Raw genomic sequence first — 12,809 nt, 5'->3', positions numbered from 1 at the left:
CTCTAACCCCTTCCTTAGATATGACGTGGCCTAGATATGTGATTGCTTTTCAAGAACGAACACTTGGCTAGCTTAATTTTCAACCCGCTAATCTAAGCCTCCTAAGTACTTCTGTGAGCACTTCCAGGTGTTGCGCGATCGTGTCTGTTGTGACCAGGATGTCATCCTATACACAAAAACATTTTTGCCCAATAACCCGTGCAAAACTGTGTTCACCAACCTGGTAAAAAGGTCATCGACTGCCCGATAAACCAAAGGCATTCACGTAAATTCATAGTGTCCCGTTGGGCACTGAAAAAACGGTATATTCCTTGCTACTTTCACTAAGAAGGACCTGTAAAAAACCCTGCACCAAATCAATTGAGCTATAAATATTATGTCCACCAATTTCAACAAAAAGATCTGGTATGCACGTGACTGAATAGCGGTCAGGGATCGTCTTTTTCATTTAGACGTCTAAAATCGATGCATACACGGACAGAACCATCTTTCTTAGGCACCGCTAACAAGGAAAAGTTGTAAGGAAGCACACTAGGTCTAATGATTCCTTCTTCCTCCCATCTATTAACCTCTTTCTCTACCTGTTTCTCTGATTTTGAAAGGTAAGCGATATGCAGGAATATAAATAGGTTTTGTGCCACTCTCCAATTTACCTTATGCTCTAACACATTAGTCAACCCTAAGTTTATCACCTTGTAAGGCTACCGTATCCCCAAATTCTGCCAAGAGCCCGCTTATCGCTTCAACTTGTTCGCTATAATCCACATTAGCTAAATGTTCTCTAAATATTCATTTCCTTGATTGGATTTCTGCCTCCGAAAACTCAGGTTTCCTCTACGATAGCCACTGAACCACTATCACAACTCCAATCTTGGAAATCCAATATATATGTATTCTTCGGTATCTCTTAACTGTATCATTACAGTTTAGGAATTCTAACCACGTAAACCCATCCTTGGATACACTGTTCACCGATGCCGTGCTAACAACCCTCTAATCTTTCGCTATTTTCAATAACACACACATCTGTGGGTTTTCTCATTTCCTTCAATTTAACTTTTACCATAGTTTTCGAACCAGGTAGTAACATAATATCTTCAGATAAAACACCTCTATATTTGTGGTTAGTACCTCCCCTTTCACTGCCCCATACACATTACCACCCTCAGTAATCAACCCCAGCATTGTTAGTATCAGAAATAACATCAATATTAGTATCAACATCACCATCCAAAGTATCATCACCACCATTGTTATCACTGTGAACTCTGATAGAACCCCGCCCCCGTCATCATTTCCCATGTCAGCAACGTGGGTTTTAATATTACCTTTCTCCATAACACTCGTATCACCACCATTAATATCACCGAGCACATCTACTCTTTCATAACCTCCATGTCCTCCGTCCTAATCACGTCCTCATAAGGCAGAAAAATACCAGGTGTCCCGACTGTTATCCCATTAACACTCGCATGGATCGAAATCTTGTGTCATCTACAAGCAGGATGACCCAGCAAAAGTCTGTTGCCCAATGCAATTCCTTTCATTACCAAAAACGGTTCTGTTAACACTCTGTCACCGAGAGTAAACTGTATTTGAACACAACCCAAGGTATTTAATCTATGGGCTTGCACATCACACACCGTCTACGTTGAGAGTTGCAAAGGGTAATAGGAAAACATGGATTGATACAAATTATAGACCATTAAATTTATAGACGCACCCGAGTCTATAGATATCGGGATATCCACATCCCCTACTGTTCAATTGACTATAGGCCTGGGCTCTGGGGCCGTCCCCCACGAGACCACAATGGCACCTACCAATCACCTGTAACCTTTTTGTTGATCGGCTTCCAAAAATTTCGCCGATCCCTTTGCCCTCTGGTTTGACCTGCCTGGGAAGTTCTCATATAATTACCAGAACCTTCGAGTTGTAGGCCTCGCATCTCTCCGTATTTGAGATGGACAAGATTGCCAATAATGATCAGTGCTCTTACACATTCCGCAATATTTAACCCTTCACGATTTCTTTTGATGCCCTGGTTTATTGCAGTTGAAACAGCGCAACTGCTGTTGCTTTTGATCGATCGATCTTTTGTTATATTCAACTTTTGCACACAGACGACGAGGAGAAAATTCTGTGTCTCTTTGCACTCTATCCCTCTGGGCCTGCTCCATTAAAAATTGTACTATCTACAGTGGGACATTTAGACATATGTTTCTCAATTTGGGCATAAAGTAATTCTTCGTCTGAAGCAGGTTCAATCTTTTCATCAAAGCTATTCACTATCGCATCTGTTACATCGTGCAAGAGCAGGGAAAAATAAATCAGTTTATGAATGTTATCAAGAGAGACATTACTCCCTGTAACCCATTTAGATGTTTTCAATTTTCCTACCCAATCCGCCACTGCGTCAAAAAAGCTTGAACTATGTTCTACGAATTCTATTAGTGCCTTTCCATAGTTATAAAGACCCCGAAGGTCCCTCACCATATCTCCGTGTTCCTATGAGCCATAAGCTGTTTTCAAAAATGCTTGCAAATCCGTCAAGGTACGACATTTTGTAATTGGAAACTCCTGCAACGATGGGAAAGAACTCCCCTATTGAAATCTAGCAAAGCTTTCGCCTCTCTAAATGCCTCTATATCATCTGTTATATTCTTTCCAGCTAAATAATTATTCACCCCTTCAATGAAAATTTGTACAGGTTGTGATAGAATGCCATCTACCATCCCTTTGAAAGACTCACGCCCGCACTCACGTTCTTTACGTGATGTAGTAGCGTTGTGGTACTCTTAGTATCCGCCATTTTCTCTGTTTCCGAAAGCTCTTTTGTTCTATAAGATTCCCCAATCTCAATAACATCAATGTATTTATGTACACAAAACCCATCCAGAAAAAATTAATACAAATTTTTTTTCCCCCAATAATGGATAACAAAAAGCAAACGCACCCACGCCTAGTATATCACACGAAAGCAAGAACAACAAAAATAGGGAGGGGATAGAAAAGAAAAAAAAATGCAAAACTCGCAACAAAAAACCCCGCTCGAGTAAATTTGTCACAAAAAAAAAAGGAATACAAACAAAAAAAAATAAAATAAAATAAAAAAATAAAAGATAAAAAGGAGAAAATAAGAAAGAAAGCTTGAAAATACACTCACATCTTCATATGACTGGAAACTGAATTCGTATACGCAACGCAAATATGCGAAGGCTGTTTACCACACTCGTGGAAACACTTTAATACGTCGAAAATTAAACTTCTTCCCTTCACGTTTAAAAAACACTGGTTTTCAAGAATCACAAAATGGCCGACACTGACTGAGCCAGAGAGATGCACAGCCTCTCAATACCAACCCATTGAATCAGCAAAAAAGAGCCCCGAGTTCCCTGTGACATGATTATAACACCTTTTCCTACCAAAAAAACATCTATGTCTAACTAGTCACCAGTCTCTTCATTAGTGTACCTACAGCTTATAGAATATATAAAAAGCCTCTTAAACCGCCTGCCACTACTGTAACATCCTTTTATCAAAACTACACAAATTGGAAACCCTTACCTCTTGTCAATGGTGCCCTCTGTCTGCAAACATGTCATTAGGCTATTAAGATCACGTAAGTACAAAAATATACTATTTATTACCCAAAGCAGATGAATATAGAATAGAACAAAATGATTTGTAAGTCATAGTGATGAAAATTCAAGTCTGCCCACAATGAAAACTAGTAAGTTATCATTCTGCCCTCCTGGCTAAGAATTCACTCCCAGACAAGAATGTCAATCGTTTCATTGTATTAGTCAGGTTAGAGAATCCCTTCTCTAATACCATGGAATAGAACCCATCTGTAATAAAGGTAATAATGGATAAAAGATACACTTCACACATCACTCTTTTCAAAGTAATCTTAAGTAAAAGAATGTATTTCACACTTCTCTCTTTTCAAAAAGTAATCTTAACGTAAAAGAATGCATTTCACACTTCTCTCCTTTTCAAGGCAACAGTTTTCTAAGTCCTACAAAATATGTGCCATACCTTTAAGATGGGGTTTTTTTCTCCGACCACCTGGCATGTACCAAACTGACCTCTTTCTTCTCACAAAAGGAATGTGGGCTCTCGCAAGTGCCTTGGTCGATTAGACCTGTAACATCTGTACAAACGAATGTACATACTTGACACACCCCAAATTGCCTTGATGACAGGACGAGCAGTCTCCCGCCTTAAAAATGCTTACGTATCAAATTCCTTCATTCAAGAAAGCTGCCCCATACAGCTCAGTCTGTCTCCAAGCAAGACAGATATGTAATTCACTAACATTACACACTTATAAGATATATACTATATATATATATATATATATATATATATATATATATATATATATATATATATATATATATATATATATATATATCTATATATATATATATATATATATATATATATATATAATATATATATATATATATATATATATATATATATATATATATATATATATATTGTAATGGAATTAATATAATTTGATAAATTTTTATATTGCAGTTATGCTTTTGACTTCAACATTAGAGTAAATTTCTGTTAGTTTTTGTCCAGTTTATTTATATATGTCGTTTGAAGGTTGGACTTGGGGATTTTACCTCCCCCCTCTAAGGGTAGTTATAGTTTTAATTGGTAATTAACCCTTGTAAATGTTTTTCTTTTCATGGTTGACGGTGCTTCGACTGTTTGTGACCCGTTTTGTTTTCATCTCCGCTTCTGATATGGGAACTTGCGGAGTGATGAAGAGTTAGTTAACGGCTCCCTGTAGAGAGGTTACCAGCTCCTATATTTTTCCTGACGGCTTGTGGTAAATTACTCGGATGTTCTGAAGACGTCCTCGACTTTGTGAAGCTATTGGCATCTTGGAGGTGTTCCTTTTCATCCCCCTACGAACAGTACTTTTTGTGGACGTCTCTGCGGTCTGTGTAAAGAAATCGTGTGACGCTCTCCCCTTTTACAAGGCGTATACTTCGGGGTTGTGATGCCCTTACTTGCTTGACGTACCTTTGGAGGCGAAACTCACCCATCATTTGCCCTTGCCCTCAGTTAGCTGAACCTCTGGAGTCATAAAGAAGGCCATCCCAGGGTCAAAGAAGAGGGTAAGATCCCAGACCGTGTGTGTATTTATCATAAATATTCTCTCTATAGACGACTTGGGTTGGGTGTCTCCTACTTAGTGGCACTACTGGAGTTAACCGTTGAAGACGAGACTTCGCTCTGATATTAAAGAGACGACTTACTATGAATCATTGGATTAGTGGAGTGATAGTTAATTTTTCTTAACTGCAAGATAATTATGTTTCATAGTCCTAATGTACGCTTATTCGAATGTGTGGTTTGATTAGTTTAAGGCTATTTTTTCTTACTTTGTCTCTTACTATCATAACGACCAGTGCATCTGTGTTTTCTACTCCCACTAGTAACTTTTTCTTTTACTTTAGTATGGTAGTTAGCTAGGCGAATGTATTTTGGATTTTTGTAATTGAGTTTTGCTCTTTCTTTCTTCCCTAAAGTACAGCTTTCAAGGGATTTCTTTGTAATGTAAGACCTTTTTGTTGTAATAAATAATAAGTGTATTTAATCTCTGTATCCTTCTCTTTGAGGAAGTACTTTGGATTGTCGATGTTTCTGGTTAGAGTCCTACATTATCATAGTGGTAGGGATTAAAAGTGGATTAAAGAACCTCTGAACTCATTACCATCTCTAAGAGTTCATAACAATATATATATATATGATATATGATATATATATATATATATATATATATATATATATATATATATATATATATATATATATGTGTGTGTGTGTGTGTGTGTGTGTGTGCGTGTGTGTGTGTGTGTGTGTGTGTATGGTATAGCAATGATTTAAATCAGCTAATTCTTTAGGTTCAATGCAGATTGACTCATGATAAGTTGAGTACAAAGAGAAATTGAATTATTCTAACAAAACTTAGTCTATTGTAAACGATGGTATATTGTACATATACGTTAGCTTAGCCTACTGTATATTATAGGTATTTCTATACAAGTATTCCATGGCGAGTAGACTATGGCAATTGATGTTTTCCTATGTTATTTTACTTGCTGTACACGCTTTGAAAGAAATAATTATTCTGCCGACTGTAACTAAACTGTAATTTACATTGAAGACTAAACGACGGTACCTACCAACGGGTGAGATGTACCGGACTATAGAGTCAAAAGTAAATAACAGAGGAACGAAAAAAAATATTCCTTAAACTCTTGTGAAATCAAGAAAAATAACATAAGAAAACTTCAACTGCCATGGACTAACTCAGCTGAGCACTGATCGAAGTGTTTGGTTGGGGCAGAGAAATGTCAACAAAACCGCCATTTTTGAACAAAAAAAACTCCGCAATCACCATGTTCACTAAGGTTAAGATGGGGCATTGGGGGGAGGGGACCACAGACAGTATGAATTGGCTAAGTGATGCGGGGGTTAGGTAGTGATTTAGTAATGCCAAACCTCAATTGAGATCTAACTAATATTAGAGAAGTATAGCTTGGGACCTTTACTTTACAGGGCAATTCTTTAAAGTAAATCTTGAATCTTGGAATCAGATACGGCCAAATATCCGATGAACCACGAACACAGATAGGTTTCCCCAACATTAAAGTTAAGTTGTCCAGATTACCTAACAAAAATACTATTACAATAAAGAAAGTCAAAATATGGTCACTTTGACGATGAGGAGAGTCAGGTGTTAACACTGCAAATACTTCTTGGGTATCAGCAGTCCGTTGATGATAAGGTGATAAGGTCTCTGATTGGTTGAAGATTGTGGGTGGGTTATTGAGGGGGTTGTGATTTCACACGTATGTGAACTGAGAAAAAAAATGGGCAATACTAAGTAAGACAAACATGAACAGGGTCTTGTAATGGAGGCCAGTTTTGAAGGGTAATGTGAACTTTACAAGTATGCTGAGTAAAATCATAGAAACGTAGTTTGTTTCTTTTATTTCCAAGAAACCAAGGATATTTTGTATTGTATTATTATTAAATGGAAATAATATTGTAATGAAATGTTGTGAGGGAAACCCATCTTACATAACAGTTTTCAATTCATACATACATAAAATATATATCATGTATATACATGAATTTACACATACTATTTAAGTATAAATTATGAAATAGATAGAGAAGTCGGAGGTTAACACAGGGAATAAGGAATGAAATGTTTATCAAGATTCAAGAATATTCATTATTATTATCATCACTGTAAATGATAGTATTTTTATATGGGACCTGCTTTAAAAAAACATCTTAAAAGAAGACTAATATATACTAGATTACCATACTAACCTAAACTAAAACTAGTAGAATGTGTTGCCTGGACCGGTGGGACGAAGCCCCTGTAACCCCCTTAAAGAAAGACAAACTTAAAGGAAGACTAACATATAGTTTTAGTCATACTAGCCCAACAACCTAACCTAACCTAACATGTCGCCTGAATGGGGGGCTCCACTCCCGTACCCCCCCTTAAAGAAATGCAAACTTAAAGGAAGACTAACTTATAGGTTAGCATAGTAACCTAATTAGCCTAACCTAACCTAACCTAGTAGAATGTATCACCTGACCGGAGGACTCCGGCCCCCTGTACCTCCCTTGAAGAAGGACTAAGTTAAAGGAAAACTAACATATAGGTTAGCAAACTAACTAACCTCAGCAGAACGTGTTACGTAACCAAGGCTGACGGCTGGACCCCCCCCCACCCCCCGTAACCTCCTTAAAGAAAGATATAATAGGAATGTAAAATGTTTTAATAATAACCTAACCTAGTACAGGCGGTCCCCGGCTTACGACGGTTCCGGCTTACGACGTTCCAAGGTTAAGACGCTTTTCCTTAAATATTCAATGGAAAATCCGTCCTGGGTTACGACGCTTGTTCCGAGGTTACAATGCTGACGCTTCCGACGCTCCGAGTTAACGACGCTTTTAAAAACGCATGCTATGATAAAAATCCTTTATAGTTTAGCACAGTATATAATAAAAATATGTTTTTGGTTACATTACAACAAAAATTTTGAGGCTATGATGATTTTTCGACACTTTTTTTTTTTCATATTTTTTTTAAATTTTTTTTAGTGACGCCGCATATGCGGAACTAGTTTCCGAGCGAATGAATACACTAGCTTGGGATGCGCAGTTTAAAACAGTCCAAAAGCGCAAATAATGAAAAAATCATTGCTTGTTTCCAGTACACAATTAAAAAACTAAGTTTTTTCTGGTTAGATTACAACGCAAATTCCAAGGTTACGACGTTTTGTTATGCTTTTTTAACGATACCTCATACGCAGAACGGAGGCCAACACAAATTATTTACGCTATTGCCTGTATGGTAAATTGACCGAACGAACGACCCCTCGAACGGTCAAGGACGCTAAGCGTAACAATACAAACAACGCCAATTCAATCGCGTGCCTGCCTGAAGTTCAGTCGGTTGTGTGCTAATACGTTGCTGATTTTCCTTGCCATTTTCGCGAATTTACAATGGCTCCTAAACGCCAAAGTACTTCCTCCGATGATAGTTCATCCAAGAAGAGGAAGGTCATCACGATGGAGGTAAAATATGACGTGGTGAAGCGTTTCGGAGAAAGGGAGAAACTAACACCCGAAATAGTCGTGCTTTAGGCTTGAGCAGGACCACGGTGGTAACCATTGTTGAAAGACAAGGAACGTATTCTGAAGCACGTTAAGGATGCTGCACGATGAAGTCAACGGTGATAAACGAGAAGCAACATAGCCAGAGCATTGTTGAAATGGAGAAGCTCCTGATGATCTGGCTGGAGGACCAGACCAGCGACGTGTTCCGGTGAGCTTAAGTGTGATCCAGGAGAAGGCTGAGCTCTGCATGAGGAGCAGTAGTGAAAAAGTTTGGCGAGGCAATGCTGGTGGTGAATTTTCCGCGAGTAGAGGTTGGTTTAACCATTTTAAGGCTCGTGCAAAATTTGTATAATGTGAAGCTGCAAGGTGAAGCTGCTAGTGCTGATAGCGAAGCAGCAGGTAGTTTTCCAGGTGGTTTGGCCGAGATAATTAAGGGTGGTGGTTACACGGCTGACCAAGTCTTTAATGTGGATGAGACTGGATTATTTTGGAAAAGAATGCCAAATCGAACGTACCTTTCCAAGGAGGAGAAGTCAGCACCTGGCCATAAAGCTGGAAAGGAGCGACTGACTTTGCTGTCTGGGGCCAATGCAAGTGGCGATTTGAAACTGAAGCCCTTGCTGGTGTATTTGGCCGAGAATCCAGGGCTTTCAAGGGCATTTTCAAGAGTCAACTCCCTGTGATTTGGAAATCAAATAAGAAGGCTTGGGTTACCTTGATGTCTTCGAAGATTGGTTCAATGACCATTTCGTGCCAGCAGTGAACGGTTATTTGACTTCGAAGGGTCTGCCTTTTAAGGCCCTCTTAGTCCTGGACAATGCCCCTGGTCACCCTTCAAATTTGAGCGACATGTCTAAATGTCTTATCGCTTGGCGATAGACTTTTTGTGTTCTCCTTACGACTGTCATTCGTAAGTATTTTTTGGTTCCTCTCATCTCCCTTGGATATCTTAGTAGAGAGGTTCTTTCTTGACTAGAGGAGATGATTCAAACAGGCAAGTTGAACAAGATAACAACTTTATTCTGTAACTCCATACTAGGAGATGCAGCTCGGTCGGAAGACCGATATGTTTGATCGTTGGCGTGGAACTGCCATTCTAAAGCATCGCGTCGATAGCGGAACATTAGCTATCTCAGCAATTCATATAAAAACATACGTAGTCCGCCGGCTCGGAAGTTACAAGTTTCCGGCGTAGGTTAACAGGTCAACCGCTTCCCATGGAGTTGTTTGTGCAAAGTTATCAAACATAAAAATGTTGACAAAGCTGTGAGCTAGATCAGGCTACTGCAGACAGCGCATAGCGTAATCTAGGTCTGCTTTGGTCACGTAGAACCCTCCTAATGCCATGACCCTAGGTCATTGGTTTATATTTACAGATCTTGTAAATAATATATATGTAATTATTATTTTCATTAGGCTCGGCTGCTACCTATTCAAGCCTTGAATAACAAAAAAAAAATTACTTTAAACATTGTTCATAGGAGCGTGCTCGTGAACATAAACGTCTAGGTATAAACCATAATAAGGTGATTAAATGCATAAAAAGGTTCTGTTACATACCCTTGTTGACATATTCATAAACAAAGAATACTGCATGGAAAATATAGATCCATGTCTGGTAATACTAATGATTAGGTACCCTCCCAATAATAATAAAAGGTAAAATCAAAACATTAACATGTATACATGATTAATATGATAACAGGTAACCTGATTTTAAGAATAATGGTTACTAAATAATGATTATAGCATGATCATGGATAATTGTTAAAGAGTACTTGACACTCTTTGTAATAGATAAATATAATTGTACAATGGTATAATAGTATAACTATGGGAAATCTGCAGAAAAGCAATATATAGGGCTGATATATTTTTATTAGGTGCCCGAAAAATACCTTTAGGAATATATTATGTATAATTTGGGCTATAATGCTTTATTAAGGCGTCCCTGGAGATACTTTAACTGTTCAAATGCAAAGGCGTGAGTCGTTTCTTGTCCTACATTTTTGCCAGCATACGGACCGCTTTTCACACATAACACAATTCCAGACAATTCCCTAGGCACCGAACTGAAGTGGCCAGGTTCAGGCGGCCCTAAACGCAAACGACTTGAGTTTAACGGTACGTCATCTAGACGGGCCAGTACGTTCCCTTGGAGATCCTTCTGTTTACGCCTCAGCCTACGCCAAGCAAAGATGTTGACGGCGATAACCAATATGGCCGTCACGCTGAACACGGCTAGCAGAATGTAGTAGCGAAGATTTTCTCCACCTGCATAAGTCGATGACGCGTGGGTCATCTCAGCCAGTTGCGTCAAACGATGAGCTACTCGCGCGTTGTATGGGAAGGGAGGTCAGTGATGGGACGATTGTGGAAAAGCCCACCTGTAGTTTTTCGCCGCGAAATAAACTGCCTTCTCACGGTATAGTTTGTAGATGTCCCCGTACACCATCGCTGCTACGAAGATAGGGGCATGGGCGGTGGTACTGTCCGACACACGACGTCGAATCCGGCCTTATCATAACGGATCAGGAACCATTATTTCATCCTGTAATTGAATTTATTACCGTAAAAGGGATAAAGTTTCCCCAGACAACCTTCGCTTGTATGAGAGAGAGCCGCCTTTAGCACTATGTCTAACTCACATGAATCCGTTGATATAGGATAGAATTCAAAAGAGTCAGCTGTACAAATTTTATTATTCATGGCTTCTGAACAGTGAGTGAAGTTTATCTAAGTCTTTAATGACTGTAAATGATTTCTTATCAGAAGAATTCAGTACATGCCCCGTTAAATTGGATATACTGGATTTGAGTTATTCGTCATGAAAGTAGGAAACGGTGCTATTTGTATGATTTGCCAAGCATCGGAAGAATCAAAAGGAATTGTGATCATAATTCTATAATTTTCAACGCTGACTGATATTTAGGCTATAATAGAATTCTACTTTATGGGCATCTAATAAAGGAATATAACCTAGCTTCTCCCGTCCGTTTTCCAAAGTTAACGTCAGATCTTTAATAGGCATGAGGTGAGGAGATAAACACACCCCTGTTGCTAACGTAATTGCTTCTACGTAATCCTTTGACTTTTCAATAAAATGTGATATTTTCACACGGATATGATCTATTTTCGAACTATAGTAAGCTAACGTAGCAGCAAGTGTTGAACTTCCATGACCTGATCGATATATTTGAATGTTCATTAACGATATTCATTATTTGATTGATCGAAGATAACTGGCTGCGAAGTTTTCAGATAAGGCCAGTTCTGTTTTGTGTTGCAAAAACTCAATTCTTTTATTTTGATTATTTATCTTAAGGCGATTTGAGATTCCTAAGCCTAGATTCGCAACTGATCCTAAGATGTTTAGTCCAGCCAGAATAAGCGGGTTGCGGCGTTCAAGAGTATTGTGCCGCACAGACCACATCAGCAGGTCACGAGCGAGTTCTTCTGCCTCGGCTGGTTTTATTTTGTATGTCATAAGACAACATTTCCGCGACGCTTAGTGTTTTGAGCTAGTGAAATCTATGAGTTAGCATGAAAATTACGTTCGTGCATTTCCTTAAGGGAAATACCAAACCTCATCATGTCATTCTTTAAGTTAAGAACGTCATCTTCAGGCAAGAAAATAGCATGCATATCTACTTCGATAACAATATAACTTGACACGATGAATACATCATCGATTCTCGCGATAATCGAGCCATGATTAAATTCTATTTCTTTCGTCCTAGCGCTCTTTCCATACAACAAAGATGTCTGAATACACAATATCACTCCTAACAATAACAGATTCATTTTTTGAAACCTGCAATGAGTAAAACATATGTCAATAACTGCGTAAAGAATAGGTTTTACATACAATATGATTAATAGATATATATATTATATAAATTATTATACAAGTTTCATAAATACAACCATTTTTCTCTCACTCCATCTACCCTTCTTTAGATTCTGATATGTGCCAATGGGGACTATTCTCACATCAGTGGGTTTGGATACATTTTGAACCCTAACTCTATTGGCCGTTAAATTTTCTAAATGTTAAACGGGCCTTCAAACTTAGGTGTCAGTTTATAATTTAAACCTTTACGTACGTATACTTGTATGTATACCTGATC

The sequence above is a fragment of the Macrobrachium nipponense genome, chromosome 47 (assembly GCF_015104395.2).
Source record: "Macrobrachium nipponense isolate FS-2020 chromosome 47, ASM1510439v2, whole genome shotgun sequence".
NCBI classification, from domain to species: Eukaryota; Metazoa; Arthropoda; class Malacostraca; order Decapoda; family Palaemonidae; genus Macrobrachium; species Macrobrachium nipponense.
This window is presented reverse-complemented; position numbering follows the sequence as displayed.